Here is a 13,226-nt window from a genome sequence, read left to right as displayed (position 1 = left end):
TATGTCACACCATACTACAGTTTCAGTTGTCCAGGTTGTTGAAAAAACTTTTGTATACAGTTGTGTTCCCATACAGCTATCCTAATATAGCACAAATCACTTTGCCACTTAGCTGCGCCATGCAAGTTTTTCTTAAAACACCTGTCTTACTCTGCTGCTTTATACCATTTGTTTTGTGACCAAAACCTAAAGGTGCCTACACACATGGCGATCCCATGATGTGTACAATTTCCCCCTGAACTCTCCCCGACAGTCGTGGGCACGATTTGGTCTGAAAAACCATGCCTCCTAAACTATCCAGTGCTTTGTTACTGGAGATTGTCAGATCTGCCCTACAGCACGGCAGATCTGAAGATGCAGTGTGCGACCTGCGGGGATGCGCATCGCATTGTGATCGTGAGTGGGGACTCACGATTTGGGTATATTTTACACGATCTGTCGTTTCTGATGCGTTGGAATTGTCCAGATTGGGTAAAATATTGCCATGTGTGTAGGCACCTTTAGTACCCAGGGAGTATTTCAGGCTTAGATGGATAGGCTAACGCAGCTGCTACAACAGCACTATTATGGTAATGCAGCAGGAGACATCACACCTCTAGCATGCATTACTGTTACAAGCTGCGTCCATGGGCACAGCATCGGAACATCTGCGTGATCCTCTGCTGGCTGAGGGATCATGGGGTTACTCAAGCCGGCGATCGCAGTTGCTCAAAAGAGGCCAGGAAATTCCTGTTGGCCGACGGAGATCCAACACGCGGCAACACGCCTCCATTTTTGGAAACTGAGGCCGTCGCTGCCCCCTCCCCGCCCAGAAACGGCAGAAGACTGTCAATCCCTGAAAGTCTGTTGCTGCTCTGCGTGTGGGATCACAGACCCACACTGCACATGCACAGTAGGGGTCTTGAGGTGGCGCAGAACCGCTACAATCGGGGATGTGCGCTAACCATAAGCCTACCTTCCAACATGACCCGTTCCATTAGGTACAAAATACTCTGCTATCCTACAATTAGGTAGGAAGTCCAGAAGCAGTCACCTGTGTTGAACTGGGTAATTGATGAGACTGGTGTTTCAGCATAGGTGGCTGCAATCCTAAATTAAGAGAAGTCCAGGAGCATTTTGTACCTAATGGAACAGGTCATGTTGGAGGGTCTGCATAAGGCACATCTCAGAATTAGCCCCCTAGTACATTTAGTGAATGAAGACGCAACATTCATGAAAAAGTAGTGTCTTGGTAAAAAGGCAAAAGACAGGTTGTATGCAGTGACTCGTGTCATGCATCGTTGCTTAATCTGTAACTTTTTTTTATACCAATTCTGACAAAAAATATTTAATTCTAGGTACTTGATACACTATTAGCAGATTAGGATGCAAAATTCAGGAAAAAGTACTCCGACACGAGAATCATGGTACAAAAAGGATAAATGTACGAGGACGCATAGGTGCATGTATCAAATGTACTTTCCATAGTAATCTATTAATAGGTATAAAATTGGCTTGCTTCTTAATGTCTCTTGTTGGACAGACAGTAGACATTTTTAGCTAGGATGAACAGTGTTTTAGTAAACAAACATATGGAGGTTCTCGTTCTTCTCAAGGGAGAGATACTTTACATGGTAACCGCTCTTTTGGGAACAGCACACACAAGTCCCAGCTTGGAGAAAGATTCACAGCTACTGTAGTGTTGCACTAACACAGAGACAAATAGTATCATTTGCAAGTAGATGGCATCCATGTACTTTTTATTTGTATATTTCTAATAAATAAGAAACCTTCTAAAACCTAATTTGCACAATAAAATGGCAAAAGCTGCCTATTAGCACTTTAACAAGGACTTCTCATTAAATCCTCTAAAAAAAAAATGCACTGTTTTGGGTCCTGAGGACCGAGTTTGAGAACATGTTTTCCAGGTCTCCTCACAGAATCACAAGTGAAATAATTAGCTCCACCTGTAGATCTTTTAAAATGTGTCGGTGAGTAATGAATACACCTGTGCACCTGCTGGGTGATCTGCAAAAGGTGAACTGTGTCTGGTCCTGAGGACTGAGTTTGAGAACCACTGCTCTAGAAGATTAGTCAATACACAAACATAAAGTGCAATACCAGGCGCTACCATAAACGTGTATAGCAATAAAATTATGATGTCACCACGTGAGAAAATAAAATGGATAGTAATCGCCCTCATTAATTCCCCTTTAAATATCCATACTGCTATGCCTACCCGGATGTGTCATGCTTCTGAAGAAGTACATGGATATGTCTGAAACGCGTTAAGCCTGTTGCGTGGACTCCAAACAGCAACGTTTTGTTGTACTTTCCTTGCTGTCTCTCGTTGGTTAACGTGATTCCCGGGATTGTTCTTCCTTGGTACTATTCCATCTTTATGGACTCTGGGTAGGCGAGCCTGTATCCCAATTAAACCGGACTGCAGAGTGATTTTATATGCTTTTTTAAATCTGCTATATTGTGACTGCATTTGTATTCTTAAATTTGCCTTTTACTCAAAGGTCTCTGCACTAGCACTTTGTCTCGCTGTATCCCCTAAATTCCTATACCTTGGGTGGACAACAGGGGGTTCATGCCTCTCTTTCAGATCTAAATGGAACCAGTGGAATTTTCTAATTATTCATAGCAGTATGGATATTTAAAGGGGAATTACATCCATATGAGAGATACGTAATCAAATCGCTATTTCTGGACATAACAGACGTTGCCTCATTAATGAGGGTGATTACTATCCATTTTATTTTCTCACATTATAGTTTTATTGCTATACACAAGTTTATTGTTTTAGCGCCTTTTGTGTATTGAGTATTTTTTCTTCAGGGTCCATAGGGATCCACAGGGATACCATGGGGGAAATGTGGTTGGAGTGATCCAGGCACCAAACAGTTAACCTTTCAGCTCCCAGGATGCCTCAGGTCCTCCTCCACAGTTTTGTGTTTGGTGTGGCAGGATTCAGACGCACCTTTTATAACAGAGGGACTGCTCAGGCAGACCCCAGCTTTTTATTTTATGTTTTATTGTATTTCTTTTTTACTTTAGAGCAAGCAATGCTAGGCGTCCTAAAGCCTGGGCTGCTGCTCCACCTACCCCCGCCGGCACTGCAATACCAGTAACCGGACTGGTGATTTCGGCGGGCACCAGCGTAGCTTGGCTAGCGGCGATGCTGGGACCCAGGACTGCAGCCAGAAGCATGGGGACGCAGGTAAGGTAACGTGGCAGTCCGTAACCCCAGCAGTTGGAGACCTGCCGGAAGTCGCTGTATTGGGGCAACCACTGCGTCCGCTCCCCCACTAGACCACCGGGACAAGTCGCTCTGGCGTCGGGGTCAGTGGCGGCGGCCATGTATAAGGCCAGCGTACCCGGGGGTTGTTACAGCATAGGGGAGGTAGTCTCTCCCCGGCAGCCCCTCCCCCAGCCCAGGCGCTGATCCAGCTGAGGTTTTCCCACATCTGCTTTGCTCCTCCTGCCCTCCTCTGTGTTTTGAGTAGTTGATTCAAGGCTTATTGCAAGTATATTGTATGTGCATTGTATGTGACTTTTGCTAGCTCTGCTGTGTTGTGACTGCCTTTATTGCCTTTGTTTTCTTTACTGTCCGGTATTACTATCACTATTTCTCCTCAACCTGCTACAGGTGTGTGGAGAATATTTTTTCTTCTTTTCCTTTTCAAATTGTACTTCACATTTATTTTGTTATTTATGAAGGCAGTCACATTTGCACTTTATTATGTCTAAGAATAAGGATAAACAGTAAACTGTGGCCCCAGTACTGATTTCTTGGAAAAAATGTTTGCAGGGCTTGTCCCCTCAGGACTGTATACAGGATGGTTTGTGTGCTGTGTGTTTATAAAGAACCACCTCGCCAGTCCAGTCTACCAGCCCCCTGTACAGGAGCCATCTTGGGTGTCCTCCTTGTCTCAGGTTATGATGCAGCTAGTGGACCGTTTGGCTACTCCCACGCTGCCTCCCATAATGGGATACCCATAATACGCGACCACAGTAGCCTATCTCCATCATCAGGTAGGCACGCGAAGTCCTGCAGTCATGAGGGGAAGTGACAAACATTCTGATCTGGGCAGAACGCCAACTTCCGGCTATCTCTGCAATATTCATCCTGGAAGTCCTCAACTGGGAAGCGGACTTCCTAAGTCGTCAGGACCTACACCTGGAGAGTGGGTTCTGCACCCAGCGGGTTTTTCAATTCCTGGTGAACAAATGGGGCCTACCAGACGTAGACCTCATGGTCTCACGTCACAACCAAAAGGTCCCCAGGTACTTGTGCAGGACCAGAGATGGGACTTCAAGCTGGCGTATCTCTTTCCTCCGATTTTTCCCTCCTCCCACGGGTCCTCAGGAAATTCAAATAGGAAGACTGAACAGTGATAATAGTAGCTCCTGCTTGGCCCACTGACATCTATCCATAGACACTGCGTTTCCTCTTCTTCTGGCGGATCTGTTAGTGCAGGGTCCCTGCCTGCATCCGGACTTACCCAGTCTGTCTTTGATTTCTACATTGTCAGGTTTTTTTTTCTCCTTGCTATGTCTGCTGCAAGCAGAGTCTCTGATTTTTCACCAGGATAGAGCTGTTCTGCATACACAGGTGGATTACCTTCCTAAGGTAGTATCCCGTTTTCATGTGGATGAAAAGCTGGAACCACAGTCTCTTCAGTCTTCAGACCTTTCTGTAGGTGAAGCCTCCCTGGATGTAGTTTGTGTTCTCTGTATATATGTGGAGCGTACAAACTCTTTAAGAGAATCAGATGCTCTTTTTGTGCTATATGGTTTTCACAAACGAGGCTGGCCAGCTAACAAACAAACTCTGGCTCGATGGTTGCGTATGATTATCTCTCAGGCTTACACGCAGGCTGATCTTCCTGTTCCAAACACGGCGACAGCACATTCTACCCGGTCTGTGGGCGTTTCGTCGTGTTGCCTCTGCTGAGCAATTATGCAAGGCAGCCACATGTCTTCTGTCCACACTTTCTTAGGTTCTACGCCCTTGATACTTTTGCCTCTCAGGATGCATCCTTTGGGCAGCGGGTTCTCCTTTCTGCTCAGGAGCATCCACAACCTTAGGGGAACTGCTTTAGGACATCCCCATGGTATCCCTGTTGATCCCTATGGACCTTGAAGAAGAAAATTAGAGTTATGGTAGACTTACCTTTTTGTTAACTCCTTTTTTTTTTTTTCTTCGAAGTCCATAGGGTCCACAGGGCACCCACCCTGGCACACCTGGCTGCATTGGGTAATTTATCTGGTCACTGATTCCCTCATCTTGTTTCTGGTGTACATTGTTCTTCCTTCTCCTTTTTTTTTTTTTTTTTTTTCTCCTGCTTCGGCTTGTTTACAAAACTGAATGCCTGTGACCAGGGGCGGAGTATATGTGGAGGAAGACCTGAGGCATCCTGGGAGCTGAAAGGTTAACTGTTTGCCTGGATCACTCCAACCACATTTCCCCCATGGTATCCCTGTGTACCTTATGGACTTCGAAGATTAAGATTTAACAAAGGTTTGTCTACCATATCTCACTTTTTAATTTCTGTAATTAGTGGCAATGTTCACTAATATGCAAGTAGGTCTTATCTGTTGATGTATTAAACCTTGGAGAGAGATTAAGTGGATGAAGATAAAGTACCAATCAATCGGCTCCTAACTAATTTCTTCTTCGGGTTTCATAGGTCCACAGGAACTTCCTTGGGGTGGAAGGGGTTATGTAGTTGGAGTAGTCCATTGCACCAAACTGCTACAGCTTGTCAAGCTCCCAGCATGCACAGTACCTCCTCCCTATATACCCTGCCCACAGCCACAGGCATTCAGTTTTTTTGTTTGGTGCGGCAAGTATCCAGATGCTCCTGTTATAACAGCAGGACTGCTTAGGCAGTCCTAGGCTTTTTATTTTTTTTGATTTACCTTCGTTTTTTTTATATACTACTGGGTTAAGTTAGTACTAAGCGTCCAAAGGGACGCGTGTACTACGACTCCTATTACCTCCACTGTTGCTGAAACACCAGCTCCTGAACGGGCCTTGGGGAATTTCGGCGTGTCTCAGTGAAGCTTAGCTAGCAGCAACGCTGGGGCCCAGACTGCAATTGAATCCAAGGAGATGATAAGGGAAGGCTATTCCTCGTTTGTCGGGGAATCGTGCGCTGCAGTCCTGGCTTCCAATACAGGAGACACATCGGAGGCTGCTGATAGAGGACCCGCGAGCCGCATCCTTACTTAGACTGCCGGGGCCATATCATCTGACGCCGAGATGGGTAGTAGACACACTAGTAAGCGTCTTCTACTGTAAGGCCAGCGTACCCGTGCAGTTAAGCAGCTTAGGGGAGATAGGTGCTCCTCCCCCCCCCCCCCCCCCCCCCCCCATCACAGACGCAACTTCCTATGTTGGTTCCTGTCTCTGGTTTGTTATTTCTGGCAACCTCATGTGTTGAGACGCTCACAGTCCACCTATGGTGCTCTGATGAAAGCTGTTGGTTCTCAGAAGGTTAGGGACAGTCTCCCTGTATACCTCTCCCTTGCGTCAGGTATATAGTGTGCTCTAGCCTTCCAAGCCCCCAGGGGTTTGGTCAGTGGATTCAGAGCCCATTTTGTATTTGAATTAACATATGTATTGTATGTGACTTTAATGCTAGCTGCTGTATTTGTTACTGCCTTTTTATTTCTAAACTGTCAGATATAGTGTTTCTCCTCTTCCCTCTGTACAGGTGTGTGGGGCCTTTCATTGCCTTTTCACATTTGCTAGTGAAGACTGTCACATTGCATTTATACCTCATATGTCTAAGGTTAAGGATAATCAGGAGGCTGAGCCCCTGTGCTGGTATCATGTAAATCCTGTTCAGCAGGCCTGTTGGCGCAGGAGTTCATGCAGGATGGTTTGGTGCAAACTGTTACAGGAAACGGCTACCTCACCAATCCAGTACACCAGCTCCTGCACAATAGGGTTCCCGCAGCAGTTGCATCCTGCTATGTATATGCCACCCATGCGCAGAGTATAGTTAACCGTCTACCACTGCTCAGCAGATGGGCAGACTATTAGACCAGTCACTGGCAAGCATAGGTATAACAGACTATCCCATCAGGGGTAGACTGGGGATTCTACTGTTTAACTATCACTGCTACTGCTCCATTTTTTACCCTCAACTACCAGGTGTGTAGGGGTTAAATTGTACTTCCCATTTACGTTGTGAGGGCTGAGCTGCACATCCCCCTCTCTACTACATATAGGGCCGTATTCAAATAATTGAATTCGGTATTCAATAAGTTTCGCATTGGCGAGGAAAGTTTTGCCTGCCCGACTTTTCGCCTACATCGCGTGTTTTGGACGCGAAAACTTATCGTGCATGTCCCTGCTTTTCGCCCTATTCAATTACTAACCAGGCGAAAACGGCAAGCGACGAATGCAGAACAGACGGAAAGTACTGTCAGAATAGGGCAAATCAGTCTGAACCCCCCCCAAAAAGAAGCACTAAAATTGGGGATCAATGTAGAAGTGTTCCAATAGCCCTAATACAACGATTTGGGGTACTGAAGTTGCTTAAAATCCTTGTTATTAGCATCCTTGTAAAAGTGGTGAAGAATGGCATTAAGCAGTATTTTTTGGATGAAAATAAGTAGTCCAGTCAAATTTGGGGTACTTGAAAATGGGTGCTAGCATATTTTATGTCTCCAAAGTGACGTTTAAAAAAAAAAAAAAAAAAACGTGAAAAACGCACCTGTTGCATGCACCTGCAATCCTAATAACACCTGACCCATTATTACCCCACTTTGTACTTTTTTGCCCCAAAATGAAAGTACTTTTTTGGGGTGTTATGTTTTATCCCTGGATTTTTTGACACAGTTGTCCTTTGGGGGACTGTCCCAAGGGTTCTGAGTGGTTTCCCCACGTTTGCACCCCAAAATAAAAATTTAGCACTTCTTTTCTCCTGCTATTCTTAGGCGAATCTATTTCACCTATTACAGTGCATTGACTTTCTGTGTAGGCGAAAACTGGATGGAACTGAATTTGGAGATAAGTTCCGAAGCCGGTATCTGCGTTACTTTTCTGCGGAAAATGGCTTTTCGCTTCTAATTGAATACGGCCCATAGTGGGAGAAGCTCAGCTGCAGTGTAGTCTTTACTGGGGGGAGATTTGATCTCTGTGTTTACCTTTTCTTCTAGGATCACGGTATATAGCACTAGAATCCTACCAATTATTTGGTTTGTATAAGCTGATTCAGTGCCGATTTGTAAGTATATTTGTGTGCATTGCACTTAGGGCCCGATTCAGACCCGCTCGCTAGGCTGCGTTTGCTCGTAGCTGCCGATGGTTCGCAATCTGCGTATGCATCGCAGTGTGCGAACTAGTCCAGGCGATCGGGAAGTGCTCGCTGCGCATAGACAGCTCGCTAGACTGAGTTACAGGACAAGCCGTTTGTGGGTGATAAAGAGTTGGACGATGGAAACGGGGGAGTGCAGGTGTGAACGCAGTTGTGTCTAAGCATCTCAACGCCGTTTAAGAGGCGTGCATAATTAACATTCAGCGGCATAGTACACATCACTTGGCTGGTTTTCACACTGAAGCACTCGCAGTGCTTGTGGCATGGTATGGTCAACCACAAGCGCTGTGAACGCATCCGATGGTACCGATGGCTGCTTACACTTCCTGGACATGACGTCCATTAGTGGGCGTCTTAAGACAGGCTGGTGGGCATCTGCATACACACCGCGATAGCACGCCAAGACAATAGTGGGTGTGCTAATGCCTTGCCGTGGTCTGTCCAGAACCCCTCCCTCTGGTGTTTACCAAGATAATGGCAGTCATGACGGTTCATCTCATACGACAAGGAGTCCGGATACTGCCATACTTGGACGACCTTCTGATATTGGCGCAGTCTCCGGAGATGTCACATCGCCATCTCCAGCTGACCATGCTTTAATCTTTAGAGCAATGAACGGGACAGTGGCAGAAATCCAGTCTGTGCTCTCGACATATAATGTGTTTGTCGCAGTTAAATCTAAGAGATTATTCTAAAAGCAGGTGCAGTAACTGGAATTTAGTATTTGTTGCATAAACTAATATCAAATGCAAACCAAGCAGCATATATAGATAAATGACATATTCATAGAATATTTGTAGTCACTAGTCTATTACTGGATGTATGCTACTCTCTCTGAAATACTTTATATTCAATGATGACCACATAGGCTTGCTATTTTCAATTATATCCCAGAGTAAATACAAATAAAAATGTGAATATCATTTCAACCATCATGGCATGACTGCTTAGCTCTTATCTACAGTATGTACAGCCATTCTTGCTGTGTGGGGACTGCTGCAACCTCTTTTGTCTACACTGTGCTTTTGAAAGGAGTTGGTAAAATGAGCAACATGTTCTAGACTGGTGGGTTCTCAACTCCAGCCTCAAGTAGCACAAACAGTTCATGTATTGTGGATTTCTTTAACCATGCACATGTGAATGAATCTATTTTGTGAGGTCGCTAATTATCCCACCTGCTTCCAGAGTCAGAAATCCTAAAAAAAGATACCTGGGGCTGAGGTTGAGAAACACTGTTCTAGATTGATGAGTAGGTACAGTATATATACCCACATTTTTACTAAGATACTAAGCTGGTTTGTGCCACTGCGTATTGAAATGCCATTATTTTTCCAAGTCACTACATGTACTGCCCTTGTTTTATTTATTTTTTTGTACTTGTGTTATCTAATATATAGCATTAGAGTTCTATGACGACACTGACTACGGTTTATAGACTGTTTTTTTTTTTTTTTTTCTAATCCTGGAATATAACTTGTATGTGTCACATGGCAGAGTTCTATTTGGACAGCACTAAAATGAATCTTGGGTTTTTCTTTGTAGCTTCGCCTTTTACATCTCTCCATTCTCCTCCTGATTGGATATAAGTATGCTGGAAATGAAAATACTAACCTGAATGTAATTTGAGGCCCCAGTTATGGATGGACAGGATATTCTACTTCTCAGTTTCTCCATCGTCCAAGGTCATTCATCAGTCCTGGTTAGAATATCTTGCTGGATATTTCATTTCCTGACAAGTGGTTAAAGGCATCCTATACATTTCTAAAATGATCTGCCATATTCCTTCCTGAAACCTTTACATCTGGTCCAGAGCTTTTCTGGTATATGGTGACATGTAGTCATAGTATGTCACTTGTGTTTTCTTCATTGATTCAGCCAGCTATCTCCTGGTGCACAGACAAGTATGGCACATATTGTTATTTGTGTGTGTCCCTATGTTTACATGGGTGCATCAAACATTGTATTCATTCATTATTATTTTTTCTGGAGACCTTTATTCATTGTGAGATCCACTAATGAATGAGTGATACTTGCGAGCTCTGGCTACCACTCCCGAATCGCTGAAACTTTGAATGAAAATTGCATAGAACGGGGGTCGCGGATGGTGCGATCTGAGCTTGGATTTGCAGATGTATTGCTTTTGGACACTTAACAGATAAACAAACAATTTCTTTGCTTGGTCCCATAAAATAACAAAGCTTTTCTACCCAGGCATTTCCTTTGTATAAATTGCTGAGCATCTTACTGTACATTACATTCATTTATTGTTTGGAACATTTAATTGTTACCTTTTTTTAGGTTTTAGATTTATATTTAGAAATGTGGCATCTACTGACATAGTGTGTAGTAATTGTTCTATTTATTACAAGAAAGAATAAAGATGCTTTTTAATGGTCTTTAAATAAACCATGTTTATGTTCTTACACCTTCTAGTTCAAAACATGAAGTGTAGGTTATGGAATGTTAGGAGAAGTGTTACCGATGTTATGGAAGGAGAATTACCGATATGACCTGTCATTCGAATTTGATCTTATTTCTCTGATAACCCATCATTACTTCCCCCAACTAGTAGAATAATGAGGAACCCTGCCATCACATACAGCAGTCAGTAATTAGAATCCTGGATGCCCGGGTTGATGACTAGACCCTGAAATACACCTGCAGCCTTTATTTGTTTACATTGTACTCGCCTATAACCCCATTCCATTGATCCTGAAAAGGACTCCACTGTTTGCTAACATGCATGCAAACAGTGGCGTAACTACACTAGGTGCAAGGGGTGCGGCTCCTATGGTGCCCAAGCTGCCTCTGTTGTCCGCCACTTCCCTGCACCCAGTCATGCACACAAGGTGGGCTGGTCCAGTCAGGGTCGCCAAGTAGGGCCCGGGTGTCAACGGTGTTGATTTGGTGCCGGCCCGCCAGCTGATTTACAGCTGGTGCACTGGCAGGCAGACATGGACAGACAGCCGCGCCGGTCGTGAGGCAGTCGGATCTCGCGAACCGGTAGCCAATCAGCAGTGGCGACTCCTGATTGGCTGTCGGTCCACGAACTCTGGTTTCCCTCGCTACCGGTGCCAGATTCAAATTGCGCCGACGCTGTCTGTCCATGTCTGACACTGCCTGCCGGCTGTAATTAGCTGGCAGTCTAGCACCAAATCCACGGCTGCTGATGGCACACAAGATGAGAGGCTGCTGGAGGGACACGGGAAGGTGAGTTTCTGTGGTTGCGTAATGTTATAAGGGGCACTACTATTGTGTGGAATAATGTTATATGGGGCACTACTACTATGTAGCATAATCTGTAACCGGCAATTCTGTGTGGCATGTGTAAGGGGCATTACTGTGTAATGTAAGAGGCACTACTACCGCGTGGCATAAAGTGTATAAGGGGAACTACTGTGTGGCATAACCTGAATGGGCTCTGTGCGGCATAAAATGAAGGCACTCTGTGTGGGAAAATGTATGTGTTATTTTACCTCTGGGGGGGGCCTTTTAAGATCTTGCTATGCGGCCCACAAAGTTCTAGTTATGTCCTTGCATGCAAACACAGAGGGCTGACTAATATATATATATATATATATATATATATATATATATATATATATATAGTGTCACTTTAAAATGTCGTCAACGATTTCCCTTGAACTCCTCCTGGGATACAAGGGATATGTTATAGGAGGAGAGCCTCTGGGGGGAATGCAATTAAGGGCAAATCCGTTCACCCGGCTGAATCTACGCGGCAGCCAACGTGCTTTACAGCACCGGAATCTCGCATAAAAGTAGCCACCACCCCATAAGGTGGCGAGCACTTTGTTCGAATTGGTGATTCGGTCGGATGGGCGAAGGATGTGAGACGAGCTACCGTTGCCTGCGTTTTAACACCACAGCAACGACCATTCACACCCTTTGCTGACAATTGAATTCTCTCCCATGTGTCTATTAAGAATCATATTGGCTTTCACTTTGATGCCACTTAAATTTAATATGCTCTAACAGTAACTTAGATACCTCTGACTTCTATGGTTATGTTGGTGCATGCTAACATGGTTTTGTAGTGAAAACAGAATGTAAATTCCAGCTCCCTTTAAAAAATGAAGTGGTTTATTTTATTTAATTTCCTAAAAAAATTAAAATAAAGTTACTGGCATTGTTGTTTAAAGTACATCTCGTATTTTTTTTTGTGTGAAGTCCTAGAGTAAATGTAGGTACTTTTGTGGGGTATGATTAACTATATAGTGCAAAATCATTATGTTCTTACCCCTTATCCGTCTTTGTTTTCTCTATATGATCTAAATAAAAGGCAAAAAAATATTTATTTATTCCAATATGGTAACAAACGAGTCTGATTTTATCTTAAGAAAAACCACGCTTCAGTATACCACCATTAGCTTTAATTCACTGAACACAAAGCCAACAGTAATACAATTCAAAACATTGCTGTGTAATATAACCTATCTAGCTACTTCATACAATGGTCTGTCACTTAATTGACAGTTATAGTAGTATTATAGGATTAGCTCTTCAATTAGTTATTTCATTTCTGATCCTCTATCTCCGTGATTAGTGCTGTGTAGTCTGTGCTGAAAGCAAATATGTCTGCGCCTTTTTTAAATTTTTGTTTATTTGTCCATTAAACATTTTAATTGGCTAGTGACTGATACCTGCTTTTATGTAGTCAGTGCTAATCCGTATTTTCAATTATATTTTCCGTAAAAGCAGAAAGCTAAAGCGAATCTTTCACTAAGGTCCAGCCATTAAAGAAGGCTAAACAATGTAGTTCATCATTCACAATATCATAATATAGATATAACACAGTGGTGTAACTACAGAGGGCACCACAATTACTGACTCACCAGAGTGGAGGTGAGTAGAGCTGCATCGCCCGGCCCCCTACTCAGATGTTAATAT

The 13,226-nt window shown here is 43.9% G+C and overlaps 1 protein-coding gene across 1 annotated transcript in view; it reads left to right on the top strand.

The window, feature by feature from the left end:
* Positions 1–13,226, top strand: part of SCYL3 (SCY1 like pseudokinase 3) — a 121,177-nt gene that overhangs the window by 66,802 nt on the left and 41,149 nt on the right. The window lies entirely within an intron of this gene.

The sequence above is a fragment of the Taudactylus pleione genome, unplaced genomic scaffold (assembly GCF_031769625.1).
Source record: "Taudactylus pleione unplaced genomic scaffold, aTauple2 ptg000048l, whole genome shotgun sequence".
NCBI lineage: Eukaryota > Metazoa > Chordata > Amphibia > Anura > Myobatrachidae > Taudactylus > Taudactylus pleione.
This window is presented reverse-complemented; position numbering and strand designations above follow the sequence as displayed.